The following is a 15,818-nucleotide window of genomic DNA, read 5'->3' as shown; positions in this document are numbered from 1 at the left end:
GCATCTCTTTATATCAGCAATAAATATTAGAAAATAAAAAAATTTAAATGAATCTATTCAAAGTAGCCATAAACATTTGAATATCAAGGAATAAAACTAAGGGAAAATATAAGATTTCTATACAGAAAATTGTAAAACTGAAGAATTTTTGATGCTCAAATAATAAGTAAACAAAATGGAACTGGCAAGTCCAGAATATTGACTCATGATTATATGGAAATGTGGTTTATGATAGAGATGACACTAGAAGACATTAGGAAAATCATGAACTGGTCAATAAAGAAAGTTTGGGCAGGGCTTCCCTGGTGGTGCAGTGGTTGAGAGTCTGCCTGCCGATGCAGGGAACATGGGTTCGTGCCCCAGTCCGGGAAGATCCCACATGCCGCGGACCAGCTGGGCCCGTGAGCCATGGCCGCTGAGCCTGCGCGTCTGGAGCCTGTGCTCCGCAACAGAGAGGCCACAACAACAACAACAAAAAAAATGTTCAGGCAACTGCCATTTGGAAAAATAAAATGTTTAATGTTTCCTTTATTACTCCATTTACCAAATTAAATTCCAGGAAGATTAAAGTCCTAAATTTTTATTTATTTTTTATTGGTATATAATTGATATATAACATGTTAGTTTCAAGTGTACAAAATAATGATTCAATATTTGTATATATTGCAGAATGATCACTGCAATAGGTCTACTTAACATCCGTCACCCTATATAGAGATTTTTTTTCTTGTGATGATAACTTTTATGATCTACTCTCTTAGCAACTTTCAAATACACAATAAAATACTATTAACTGTAGTCACCGTGCTGTACATTACCTCCCCAGGATTTACCAAGACCTAAATTTTAAAATAAAAGATATCAGAGATAAAGATATGCAACTGCATGTATAACCTTGGGTGAAGGAACAAAAGCCTCAAACATCTTCAAAAGCTAAAGCTAGAAAATGAGAAAGTCAGGAAGGGAACAACTGACACATTTAACTACAATAAAATTTAAAACTTCTCACGGGTAAAAAACAAATGACTCGTGAAATGTGAGTAATGAAGTGGGAAGTACTTCTAACATATAAAGTAGACACTATCCCCTAAAATCATTTAAAAACAAACAAAACACAAACAATGGGGTGTGGGTAAAGAATATAAACATATGACTCATAAAAATGTAGATACTAGTGTTCAATGAAAGACATGTAAAGATATTTGACCTCAGTGATACTGAGGGAAATACACATTTTGGCTGAACTAATTTCTCTACTGTCTGAATATTGACTCTGAGGACTGCCCACTCCACCCGCCCCTCTCCTCAGTAAACCAAAGTGCACAACGCTATGAACGGCACATTTTCACACTATACACTCCCAGACCGGGCAAATGAATCTGAGAAGGGTCCCAAGCACCTTACAACCACAAAGGCACTTCAAGAAGGAAGTATCCTGAAGATAAGTGACTCACAAGCTATGCCTGCCCCCAGGTACTCTCACCTGGGTATCCACAGCAAAGATGAGCCTACAGTAGTCAGAACCTACATTCACTGCAAAGCCCTCGGAGACACTCATGAATACCAAAGAAATGCTCCCTGCCTTTCAAACTGCAGTCTAAAATCTCCTAAGAATTTTCAGATATTCAGAAAAAACAACAAAAGCTTGGTGGGGGTTAAGGGGGCTGGAATTGCCAAATCTAAATTGCAAGAAAATTAATATCACAATTAAAGAGACATAACAGAGAAAAACAGAATAAAAGTTGAAATAAGTATAATTAATATCCTCAAACAGACTTTCTTGCCCATGATAACAGAAACATGCTTCTCTAAAATATTTTGTTTAGAGATTAAATATAAAATTCTTATTAATACATATTTAGTATATTACCTATTTCATATAGTTTAAATATAAATAAATATTACATAATATAAATATATGTAAAATATTTAATGTATGTAGATACACATTCATACATATAGGTTCATAAATGCTGAAATTTTAAAACATAAAACAATAATGAGCTAAAAAATAAGAACAAATAAAATATGATTTGGTGAGACGGTAGATTGGACAAAAGGACTTATTAAAAGCAATTATACTCCAATAAAGATGTTAAAAAGAAAACCAACTGCAAAATGGCAAAATAATGGAAAATATGTAGAAAATTTGACAGGCACAGATATGTACAAATATGCCCACTGTATCATTGTTGTAATAGTGAAAAGTTAAAAATATTCTAAATGTCCTTTACCTGTTGAATAGTTAACTAATTTATGATGCATCTATATATATGAAAGAGTGCATCCTAATATTTATTAAATATTATATATTGCATATATTATATTAAAATATTGTGCTTCCATTCTTATTATTATATATGCCACAAGAGTTACAATTATAAGTAAGCAGTGGCTTTAAAAAATTTGGGTTTTTAAAAAAACTTAGGTTTTTTGTTGTTCCAATTTTATTGTAGTATGATTGACAAATATTGTGGTATGATTGTATATATTTAAGGTGTACACTGTGATGTTTTGATATACATATACATTGTGAAATGATTACCACAATCAAGCTAATTAACACATCTATCAGCTCACATAATTACTTTTTTGTGAGAACACCCGAGACCTACTATCTTAGCAAACTTCAAGTATACAATACATAACAATAGTCACCACGCAGTGTGATAGGTCTCCAGAACTTATTCATCTTATAGCTCAAATCTTATACTCTTTGACCAATATCTCCCCGTTCCCCTGCCCCACCCCCTCAACCCCTGGTAACTACCATTCAACTTTCTGTTACCATGAGTTCAACTTTTTTAGATTCTGCATATAAATGAGATCCTTCAGTATTTGTCTTTCAGTGTCTGGTCTATTTCACTTAGCTTCATTCACCACGTTGTTGCAAATGGAATGGTTTCCTTATTTCTATGGTTGAGTAATACTCCATTGTATGTGTGTGTGTACATACATATAAACACACATTTTCTTTATCCATTCATCTATTGATAGACAGTTTGTTTCCATATCTCAGCTATTGTGAATAATGCTGTGATGAACATGGAAGTACAAATGCCTCTTCAAGATAGTGACTTTATTCCTTTTGGATAAAATCCCGGAAGTGGGATTGCTAAATGATATGGTAGTTCTATTTTTAATTTTTTGAGGAACTTCCATACTGTTTTTCTTAATGGATTACAAATGTCAACAGTGCACAAGGGTTCCCTTTTCTCTACATCTTTGCCAATACTTGTTGTCTTGACTTTTTGATAACAGCCATTCTAACACATGTGAGGTGATATCTCATTGTGGTTTTGATTTGCATTTCCCTGATGATTAGTGATGTGGAACATCGTTTCATGTGCTTGTTGGCCATCTGGATGTCTTTGGAAAAATGCCTATTCAGGTCCTCTGCCTATTTCCTAATTGGATTTTTTTTTTTTTTGATACTGAGTTGAATAAGTTCTTTACCTATTTTGGATATTAACCCCTTATATAATTTGTAAATATCTTCTCCCAATTAGTAAGTTGCCTTTCTGTTTGTTGATCGTTTCCTTTGTTCTGCAGAAACTTTTTAGTTTGATGTAGTCTCACTTGTTTAGTTTTGCTTTTGTTGCCTGTGCTTTTGGTGTCAATTCCAAAAACTCACTGCCAAGACCAATGTCAAGGAGGTTTTCCCCTATATTCTTTTTTAGTTTTATGGTTTCAGATCTCACATTTAATTAATTAATCTATTTGGAGTTGATTTTTGTGTATGGTATAAAATAAGCTTCCAATTTTATTCTTTGCAAATTAAGGGATTTTATCTGTAAGTAGAAGGTTACAGGAACAGTTTAGGAATGTCAGGTCAAGGTATTGGTGATTCACTTAACCCTTCCCTCATGATGGAATTATGGCCCCTGCAGCTCCAGCCATTACACCCTTATTTCATGCAGTAAGAAGGAGGAAAAGGACAAAGAAAGTAGGGGCAGTATCTTTACTGAGAAAACAAAAGTTTCTCTGAAATCCCTAGAAGATAACTCTACACTCATTGGCCAGGATTGTGTCAAATGGCTATACAAGCTGCAAAGGACAATGGTAAATATAGTTGATTTTGTGTTTTAGCTGGGTACACTTCTACTTCCAATAAAACTGGATTCTATCAGAAAGAAAGGGATATTGGATACCGAGTGGGCTTCTAAGAGCCACTCAAAACTGTAAAGAAAAAAGAATGATAATGATGTATATAGATTAATACAATATTCCATTGTCACAGAAATATATGAATAATATCATATGTAAAATAAAAAACCCTTAAATTATATTTTTGCTTTTATGTGGATTTATGTGTATTTACTCATGAAAATGTATACACAAAGGTATTGCATTTCATGTCAATTTGGGAAAAAAGTAACCAGGGGAAAAGCACAAAAGAATATCCTACAAAATATCAAAGTTGGTTATAGCTGAGGGAGGAGAGCATGGATAGTTTTAAAATATTTCTTTGCGCTTTTCTGTATTTTTTCCATTTTTTTCTACACTAAGCATGTTGATTTTGGTAATTAAGAAAAAAGCAGCAAATGGATATGTATAAAGGATGGCATTAGCTAAGAGTTTTATGTATCTTGAAGAGTGGGCAGCCAGAATAATTTCAGAGACTGATGATTTCTTTTAGGATTTTTCCAGTTGTTTGCTTGCCTTGTTTCATTTCTTTATTTGTTTGTTTTGTTTGATTTTCAACATCAAAACTATTTCATATTGAAAATGTTCATAAATGGGGATAGAATTTTAAAGACACCCATTTACTTTCCGTTTTCTTTAATGAATTCACATTGATTGCCAGTGTGCCAGCTTGATTACCATCTCCCCAGGCACAGAAAGACTTTCCTGCAGAAAGTCAATGTTATCTAAAGCTAATACTTTCTACAACTTTTTAAATTAATATTTAAAATCACAGATGCTAGTCTGAACTTTTACCATGTGGGTGTTTGTTCCCTCCACTATCTTCTTCCCACTCCCTTTTTTAGCCTACTGTTTAATTATCAAAGAAGCAGAGGCATGATCCTGCATAGAAAATAAAATCTAATCAATCCATTTCCTCCCAAGGCTCAGCTTCTAGGATGTAACATTTTCTCTAGGCCCCTTCATTTTCAGTGCTGCTTGTTTGATCTTCAGCTTACTGGTGTCTTATTCCTCAATCAGAGACAAGAAAGTATATAAACTGAGGCTGTGGGGAGCATATCAAACATTTGATGCCCTGGAGCTGCCATCTAATTCTTACCATCTCCTTGAGGTGATTTACCTCAAAGCAGTGAATTTTGGAGGAATTTGATTTTCTTTTCTGTGATAGTGCCAACTCATACTTATTTCACTGCATTGATATAAAAAAAATAAGTGAATTAGTTTAAATTGAAAGAATTTTGGAATAATAAAGAGCATGAATCCAAAAGGAAAAAAAATCTTCTAATAGTATTTGTCTACAAGACACAAGAACTAATCCTGATTCTAGAATATGCAAGAATCCTAGATAATATTTTTAATTTCCTTAAGTTATTCCATATTTTAAGCATTTCCTATTTTCCGGTCATCAACTATTATTAATCTAAAGGATCATCAGTTAGAAATACACTTCATTGATTCAGGAAAATTACTTGCATTCTCAGTGAGAAGGAAGCTCCTTCCTTCTATTGGGTAGGATCTTGCCCAAAATTTTGACTCTCAAAAGTCAACTTTAAGCAGCACATTTCAAGATCAAGAATATTGGTAAGGGGTAAAAGTGGAATAACTAAAAATTTAGTCCTCTGATTTTTCTGACATCTATCCTTTAAAGGGGAAAAATGAGGTATTTTTTCAACATTTCCCTGGATAAGCAGTTTCCATGACCATAAATTTGAAGGAAAGCACACACATGTCTGCCATGTTTGACAATTCAATGAGGCCAAAGACAATAAAATAAGTATATGTATATGGTTCTAGGTGTTTTATTAGAATTCCTCTTTTTTCCGTAATTGTGAATTTCAACTCTCATTTTACCAGATTACAAGAACTAATTAATTAACTGACCTTAAAACATAGCACATTACATGAGGGACAGAAAAAAACTGTCTTTTTCAATTAAATTATACAAATACGAGGTATGTTGCCATACTGGGAAATCTAGACTAAGACAAGAGAGTACTTTAAGAACAGGCACATATTGGCTTAAGTTGTGAACAAGAAACACTTGTCTAAAAGCAAATGATTCTGTCCTAAATGAGTAACAAGATCTGCAAGGATGAGAGGGCCAACAAAAGTAACAGGGACTGTAACTTTATGGGACACAGGGAAAGTGGAACAGAGTGAATGATCAGGCTGATGTGTCATTTTTCTGGGCTACAACCTGAACGGTTCATGGATGGATAAAATGGGGTTAAGGCAAGAGGAGAGGCAGTTATCACACACCACCAGATCTCAGCAGCAGAGCTGTGACATAAAGGACTTGGTGTGTCGTAAAGACTGCTAAGACACTGAAAGTTGAGATCAGAGGTGTCCCAAGGCAGAGGAAATCACACGTCTTCCTAGGGGGTTTTTAAGATGAGAAACGTAAACCTACAGTGTTACAACTCACATCACCTCCACCTCTACCCAGTTATCTAGCCATATTCTTCAAATAATTTGACCCATTAAAAGCAGAAGAAAAAAAATTAAATACGTATAGATAATCCAAAAAAAAGTAGGGAGGGAAAATAAAATTCAAGCAGGTAAAGAAAATACATTGCAAGAACCATTGCCCGATAGATTAGGAGCTCAGAAAAATAATTCTCCATGGTCTCAAATAAATTTCAAAAAACATTACCCGTCCATAAAAGAAAAGCTCACAAGAGAGACAAATGAGGTGCTAAGACAGCAGAAGACAAAAGGTGAGCTGGTTGAGCACAGGGATAAAATGAAAAAGAAATACATAAAGAGAAAAAAGATACATTAAAAACAACTGAAAGTAAGATAAAGATGACTCAAATCACATTCAGGTAGATGTTAAAAGCCTAGATGAAATTATAAATAAAGTATAATGGAAAAGAATAAATATATAGGAATGAATATGGAGAAAGTGGTAGATTGAAGGCCACACAGAAAACCATCACATGTATAATTAGTGCTTTGAAGCAGAATTTATAATGAATGGAGCTGAAAAACCATTCAAAGACCAAAAGAAATCTTAAAAAATTTTAAATTGTAGCAAAGTATTAATCTGCATATCTAAAGAACACTCTGTCTCCCAGAGGTCTTAGGAAAATTTGTTTAAAAATGATAGATACTAAATTATATCCTGTTTGTACCTGAGCAAAGATTTCACCTGTAGAAAAATTTACCTGTAGTATATGGTCATCCAAATAGTAAAGGAAGCTATGTATAGAGGGAAAAGTCAGGTTGCTTTAGACATCTCTGTAGCTACTTCTCATGTCAAGAGTCACGGAAGGCATATCTACAACATTTTAAGAAAATAAAGTATCATCCAATCATTTAAAACAGTGAAGTTACCCTTCAACTATAACAGCAACTGACATGTTACCAAACATACAAGAACTTAGCACACATCAAAACAATCCTCAGGAGAATAAACAAACTCCTGAAAATAAAATCCATCCAAATAAATGCTGAATCAAAATACAGGAATAAGGAATGCATGAAAACAAGATTGACATCAGATTTCTCATTGACAAAGCCAAACTCAAGAAGACAAAAAAGTAATAGCTCAAAAGTTCTGAGAAGCAGTAATTCTGAACCTAGATACTTTTGTACAAATAAACTATCATTTGTGAAGGCAAAATCTCAACAATTTCCGACAAGTAAGAACTCAGTTTACTACTCACAGACTTCCTCTGAAAGAATTACCTTACAATGTATTTCAGGAAAAAGAAAAGAGAATTCATAAGGAAAAATTGGGATGTAAAAAACAATGTTGAACAAATAAAGCAGTAAAGAATATTAATTGTCTTATTTGTTTTCAGGGAAAGATAATTGACACTGACTGATTATAGATGGTATTCATAAAATACAAGTAGAAATATATGTATTAGTCAGCTTTTACTAGGTAATATTGTTACAAACAACCTCAAACATCTCAGTCCTTTACAGAAATATTTTCCTTTTACTCAGATTCATGTGGTCTATGGATTGCTAGAAGTCGGACTTCCACTGAAAGAGCTCCATGATATAATGTTAAATGGACAAAACCCAAAATATGGAGAAATATGTATATTATGATAAAAAGTATGTACAACAGTGCTGTACTAAAAATATAGTCTGTTGACTAGCATTACTCATCCATGATAAGGTAAGTACAGAGAACTGAGTGGCAGAAAGGAATGGGAGGAGCTTAATAATCTCTCAGGTTTTCAAGCCTGAAATGGAAAATCCACATTAAACAACTCTGCAGAACCGCCCCCCACCCCCCCACATTTTACAAAGTCTGGGCTATTAAGAGGAGGAGCTGGCTCTGTTTGGGTGAGGAGGGCATGGAGACTGTGCAGAATCACCAACAGAAGAGGGGCAAGACTTCAGCCCAGAGTATGGCAACCTTCTTAACTAGGGGTTGAAGAGATGAAGGCTGCAACTTGGTGTTAGTTTGCAAACTCAGGAATTTCCTGGGTGAAACCTGAAACTGGCCCCTATAGATGGAGGTCAAGGGAAGATCAAAGAAAGAGGCAGAGCACTCCAGATAGGTAGGTAGCAGGTCTAATAAGCAAGGGAACTTACAAACAAGGCTTGTCTTTCTGTTGCAAGACGAGCAGTCAGTCACACATACCACTCAAGTGGTCTGCATACCACATTGCTCTCTCAAGGCTGCATCCTTGAAATGGTGCCCACTGTGAGAATGGTGGGCAGAACGTACATTTGCCCTCTTGCACAAGGACAAAGGAGGAGCCACCAATTACTTGAGTCCAGATCGAGGGTCAACAAGCAGTCATGTGCTCTCAATGACCTCCTCCATCACTTGGGTCCCTCTGGCTCCTCAGAGCTGGCAGACAGCTACAGTAGCTGGGGACAGCTACATGAGTGACAATGTGGGCTGTGAACTAGGAAGCTCACTCCAGTGACACTGGGCACTCCAGTGGCATTCCCATGTCTGAGGCCAAGAATATGGCCTCCCTGCAGCCTCAGCTGTGCAGGGCACTGCATAACACAAGGGGCAGGCATGATGGCCAAGAGAAACAGAATAACATGCCCCTTACCTTTTTTTTTTTAAACTGAGTAACTTCTGGAACTTATTTCCATATAATGAAGGAGTGATCGGAGCCTTAAATTTTACTGATATTGGAGATATAGCAAACCCTGGCATACAGATGTTAACTCAAGATTTAATTTCATTTAGACTAATGTAAAATGAGACATATTTTAGACTGCCAGTGTCATGGAAAGATTGGCTGACTTTCAATTTGTTAGGCATGATTCAATTTGTTAGGCATGATTCAATTTGTTAGGCATTGATTTCATGCAAATTAAATTATTTAATCCTTAAGCCCTATGAGATAATCATTACCATTATCCCCATTTTATAGATGAGCAGACTGGGGCTTCGAGAGATTTGCCCCAAAATTTGCAGCTAGATTCTGGCAGAGCTAGCACAACTCAACAACTGTCAGATCTGTTAGTAACTTCTATGGGACTGGTGTAGTAGAGTGGGAAAAAAATTGGCCTCAAGGTCAGAAAATGGCTTTCGGAGATTAAGTCTTGTGGTTACTATTAATTCCTTGCACACAGTAAACACCTAAAACATTAATTTCCATTCTCTTTTTATTCCTCCATTCTTTGTTGGCATACAAATCTTTCTTAGCGTACAAACCTTCCTATATTTGGAAGTCTCAGTCAAAGTTCACATATATTTTGCCATAACGTATACTGCAAATGGAATTTGGAAATGAGAGGAACAGCTGTCTTAAATATCAGCTTTGGATCGCTCACTTAGGAAAATCAAAGTTTACCTTATCTTTTATCAGTGAGCAATTCGCAGTAAGTCTTGAATACATTAACCTTCGAATAAGAGTACTTGTCAAAGTTTCTGGCTTATTAGAGGCATGTACCTAGTGCCTGCTCATAATTTTCTTGTGTTTCAGAAAGACTGAAAACCAATGGAAGGAACGTGGGCTTTGGAATTAAATGAAACAGAGCTGCAATCCTAGTTTCTTCCCTTACTAGCTATGTAACTGCAAAAATTATTCACCTGTGGGGGCTTCAGTTGCTTCATTGTATCTTCATAGAATGATGTGAGAATAAAGTCAGGTAAAACACGCAAAGCACCCTGAAGAATACTAAGTGCAATGTAAGAACTCAATAGCTCAGTAAGTGGTTATTTTTATTTTAGTTCTCTCTTCTCATCTGTCAGATCAAGACGATGCTTCTGCTAACTCAAAGGGAAAGAGTTGAGATATACTTTTAAAGCGCTTCTGGTACTACAAAGGAAGATTTCTTGATTAATTAATATGACATTTTTCTTATGAATAACCCACTGCATTAGGTAATGCACATTTTTATTCCCATAAGGCAACTTTGCATGCTTCATTTCAATAACTATTTCCTGGGCATTGACTGGCCCTGTACCAGGTCCTAGGGGTTTAAAATTCCCGAGAAGTTACCTCTGCTCTCAAGGAGAGGACTCCTGAGTAGTAAGGAACTCAGTCTGATCATAAATTCCATAAGGACACACAGGGTCTTCCTTACCTCTGATGGCACCGAGCACAAAGCCTGCACTGAGCTTAGCAATGTTGCCGAATTTAACTGAATTTCTGCGAGGGTCCCATGTCCTCATAGCTTAACTCGAAATTTCTCCTACAATATTACATAATCCTTCATCTGTGACATGTAAAGATGTCTGGAATAGTTCCAGAGCTTTTTTTTTCTTATTTTTCTCTTTTAAGCTAATGCCAGTCTTCTAGATTTAAATGTGGCATCCACATCTCTACAAATCCTATCATCATATTCCAGAGAATCCATCTTTGCATAGACTACACAATAAAAATCAAAAAAAGGAAAGGTTAAAAGTATGAGGAGGTGGAGGAGAAAGAGAATTACAATAAGAAGATACAGAAAACAAGTTCTTGGAAGAATTATCAGTGAAGAGATAATTATTATGCATTAACAGCCGACAGCTAGCATTAGTCCAAGGAAGCTGTCTGTATTCTCTAAGAACTTCAGACAATGCGGTATTCATTTATAAATTCTTGACAGCTCTTTAGATAAAGTGTGTATAAAAATTTTGCAGCAATCCATTATCTGCCTGAATGTACTTAAACTTTAGAGTTAGAATATATTTGAAATAATTTCCCCAAGTCCTAAACAAACTTCCTTTCAACTATATGACCTACAGTTAGAGAATCATTAAAAGGATTAAAATGAGTCAAAAAGTTCCTCTTTTCCTTCTTTGGTTTTCCCCTGTTATACCTATAGATCTTTGAACACTGTGTCTGGCTTGATCAATTGAATCTCTATAATTGTTTTGAAAACTACATTCAGCCCTCAGGAAGGAACGTTTACCATCATCCTGACCAAGCTGAGGCTGTCTGAATGTGCCGAGAAATTCTGATGAGGAAATGGTAAAGACCTGGGTTAACAACTAAGGGAAAGGTAGCAACGGAAGCACCTTGGTAGACAATACAAAGAGACACATTACATCTTCAAAGTTTTTCAAAGAATCCATAAACAACTGAAATTGGCTTTTTGATTTTTTTGAGATGACCCCACCAAGCCTGCTCAAGAGCAGATTGTCCAGAGTAGCCTCTTTACTAGCTGCCAGGGAATCAGTTTTACTCCCATCACCGTAACTCCCCAAATGCAAAAACAAACCTCACTGATCCCAGAATCACTGTAGGTTTTTGTTTTGTTTTTAACCTCTACCCAGTTTCTTATACATCATGTTCTTTGATGACAGTATAGTAGTTATTGCCTTTACATTTGGATAAGCTGCTATTTTGCTTGCAGCTAACTAACTAAAATGCCTGAGTTGATCTTCAAAAGTCCCAATACAAGCAAGCACTATAAGGGCAAGTTCCAGGAGGGTTTTCTCAAAAGCCAGAAAATGGTTAATTCACAATCATGTAATGACAAAAAAGACTGGGTTGCTGCAAACTATGCAGCATGTTAGTAAGGACTCAACATTTCACTTTCTGGTTTTACTTGCCTTTTTGGTTGAAAGTAAAAGCCATCAAAAGGCAAAATAAAAACAGTAGCAAGATAGTAAAATAGAGTCATCATAAGAGCAACAACCATTGGGGGAGTTATCTTACGTTCAACTAAACATTCAGACTCACAAGACTATCACAAGCTTTCTTGGCCTCAGCTGACTCTGTAAGAGATAGGACAGAGCCCCACTTACTAGCAGGTAAGAGCAGCATCGAGCCTCTTCTTTAGAGGAGTCCTTGAAGCAGTCCACACAGCCACCCAGCTCCCTCAGCTCACCTCTGTAAAAGAAAAATTGCACTGGTCACTTGTGAAAAACAGCAAGCAAGACTGTATTCAAGACTACTGCAGTAGGGGAGAGAGGTTGAATGCAACTCTCCTGAAACAAAAGGTGAGAAGATTTTCAAACGCTGGCGTGAGTTAAAGGGACAATACTGGATGATCTTAGCTGGGAGGTTACTCAATGGGATTAGACCACCTCTGTTTGTTAACTGTCCCTTGTTGCTTATTGAAGTTAGGCTCCTGACCTGCCAAAGAGAGAGGGGACAGGGGACCTATCTTTCTTTCTTTTTTTTTTTTTTTTAACATCTTTATTGGGGTATAATTGCTTTACAATGGTATGTTAGTTTCTGCTTTATAACAAAGTGAATCAGTCATACATAAACTTATGTTCCCATATGTCTTCCCTCTTGCGTCTCCCTCCCTCCCACCCTCCCTATCCCACCCCTCCAGGCTGTCACAAAGCACCGAGCCAATATCCCTGTGCCATGTGGCTGCTTCCCACTAGCTATCTACCTTACTACGTTTGTTAGTGTGTATATGTCCATGACACTCTCTCGCCCTGTCACAGCTCACCCTTCCCCCTCCCCATAACCTCAAGTCCGTTCTCTAGGAGGTCTGCGTCTTTATTCCTGCCTTACCCCTAGGTTCTTCATGACATTTTTTTTTCTTAAATTCCATATATATCTTTCTTGATGATTACATTTCAAAGGGAGGGCTCCTAGGTCCTTGAGAAAGACATTTCTCTGTTGTGGAAGATGTACATTTCAAAGGGGCAGAGAAAGAATTTACAACTGCAAGTTTTCTAAGGTTAATGCTCTAAGAAAAGGGAGGTCTGGGGCCCATCATCAGGAAGAAATCTGTCAAAAGTTTAGCGAAGCTGAGGGGAGGGTTAAGGTCAGCTGGGTCACCCGAGGTGATAGTTCAGGTGCAAGGGAATGAACCATACTGGTTTAAAAGCCTCCTGCCCCATGTGATCCTGGATTTCTAGAAGAGTTCCATAGGTCCCCACAAGGGACATGTCTAACTGTAAGGGTCATCACATCCAGGGAGGCCCAGAGTTACGGTTCCCTATCAGATCTTTATAATTCTTCCAGTCCAGGTGCAATTTACCAATCAAAGGTCATTTTTTCCCACAAGCAGTGTTTCCTAATAACGCAGTTGACATTTTATCTTTATCAGGTTTTCAGAAGGGAAAAACACAAATTTGACTGGGAGTTAAATTCTTTTGTGGAAGGGGAATGAATTTTTGTTATCCTTCATTCTTAATAGGTATCATAAAAATGTTGTATTTTACCTTTTTTTCTCTCTAAACACCCTCTCTCTAATCCTTCAAAAACACGCATAGGCATGAGGATGTACACAACTACGCACACACATCTATACATGCAATCTGTCATCCTGTCCTTCACCATTCAAAACTGGCTAAAATTCCTTCTTAGTAAAAGCTGTCTTCAGTTTAACTATTCCGTAATTCTAGTAAGTTAAGCAAGTGTGTGATGCACGTTACTGGTTATGAACATATTCTTAGTTCTCTCAGCATTCTAATTTTCTATTTCCTCTTCTTGGGTTTCTAATTCATTTATACCACCTTGGAAAGCAAGCCTCTGTGAGCCCACATCTTTGTGTACTGATTATAGACCTTGTCCATGCAATCTGTATTTATCCAGTTAGTACTCACAATGGCCAGGCTCTCTTCCATGCATTAAATAAATATATGTCCCTTCAGTCATGGGGATTGTCAGTTGGGAGTACAATAGACCTAATTTCCAACATAAATTGACAAAAATTATTTTTGATATATACCTGGGTAACAAAATAGAAATTGAAAAACGAAAACCAATGAAAAATATATTCAAATGTGTTAGAGGGAAGGTTCAATATAATTGCTATAATTGTACCTTAGGTTTAATTCTGAGTCTCCTAGGAGTTAGCTAAAAAAAAGCAAACAATTCTTAAAACAATCCTGAGTAAAAACTTGAGCAATATATGAATGTACAAGGTAGTGAAAATAATTCTATAAACAGCTAAGTGGATAATGTCCTGATATATAGCTGTCCCATGTCTAAAGTGAGCCTAGTCTAGGACCAATAGCACCAAAAGGAGATGAATGGTATCTCCCCTTCTAATCCCTTCCCCAAAAGGAATCCATTTCAGCCAGATGAAGAGCAGGTTATGTGACACTGGATATATGTTTCAATGATGTGATGAGTGTAATGGAGTTGCTTATTGCTACTTGAGAGGAAATCTATGTATTTTGGAGGCCAACAGAGCAGGTAGTAGCGTTCACATAGTTTTGCTAAGTTAAAAACAAAACAGCAACAATTAGCTGGTGTTCTCCCACAGAAGAATGTCTATATGGAGGTACAACCCTGGAGTAATTGCATGCATGACCAAGATTTTCTTTTGGGAAAAGCTTTGGCCCTGCTTTAGCATTTGATCAACCAAGTGTTCAAAGGAGTTCTCAGAAACCTGCCTCGTGGGTAATGAACCAAGAAATGGAGCATGAACCAAGAAATGTTTTCATGTGGGGTGCCACCAGTCACAACGCCCCAGACGGGGTCAAACATTAATTGTTCTCCTTTGGTACATATTTCTCACCTCCATGAATTCTGGCCTTGCACACCATATATAAAATGTATTTTTCTGATCAGAAAACTAGTTTCCTTGCAAGGCAGAGTTATTCATTATTGGCATTTCATACTTTGAAGAATATCCGGCACAGGAAATATTTGTTTGTTTAATTCATTCTATGGAATTCTTTGTGGCAGTAGGTGGATGGCAAGGTCAGTTATCTTTTGACTTTACTCTTGGCCCATGATAGTAAACATGTACTGCAAGTACATAGCAGCGAATCTGCTCTTCTTTACGGATTGAGGGCATAGGTCCAGTGCATCTAAAAGGAGTATCAAAAACAAAGTTATAAGATAAAATTAAGGGTGAGAATAGTTCCAAGAGTCATTCTGCCTTGCCCTAATTCATGTAGTGTTATAGAAATACATATTTTACAACATGCAACAACATGGTCTTATATATTAAGGCCATAAATCTTGTCTGCTGGTTAATACCAGCAAAGCCAAACTGGGTGAAAAAGAAAATTATCCTATTCCTTACATGAGCTACTCGTTTGGAATACAAAGAAATCATTTTGCATCAAAACATGGATCACGGTCACTGGAGAGGAAAGCTGATTTTGTCTGGTGGACTTGGGACAAATAAATCAAGGAATAATGTGGGAAAAAAAGACCTAGATTAGCCACAGCTGATCTCCCTCTGCAGTGAATTTAATTCATTCAGCAATGTAATTCTCAGTAACCCTTTGAAAATAGCTACTTTCATCAAAATGCGGTTCTGCATTTTATTAACTTAGTTACCTAACTTACGCAGGATAATAAAAATTATTATCGCTTAGATAAAATTGA

This window comes from Pseudorca crassidens, chromosome 3 (genome assembly GCF_039906515.1).
Source record: "Pseudorca crassidens isolate mPseCra1 chromosome 3, mPseCra1.hap1, whole genome shotgun sequence".
NCBI lineage: Eukaryota > Metazoa > Chordata > Mammalia > Artiodactyla > Delphinidae > Pseudorca > Pseudorca crassidens.
Note: the sequence above shows the minus strand (reverse complement) of the source record.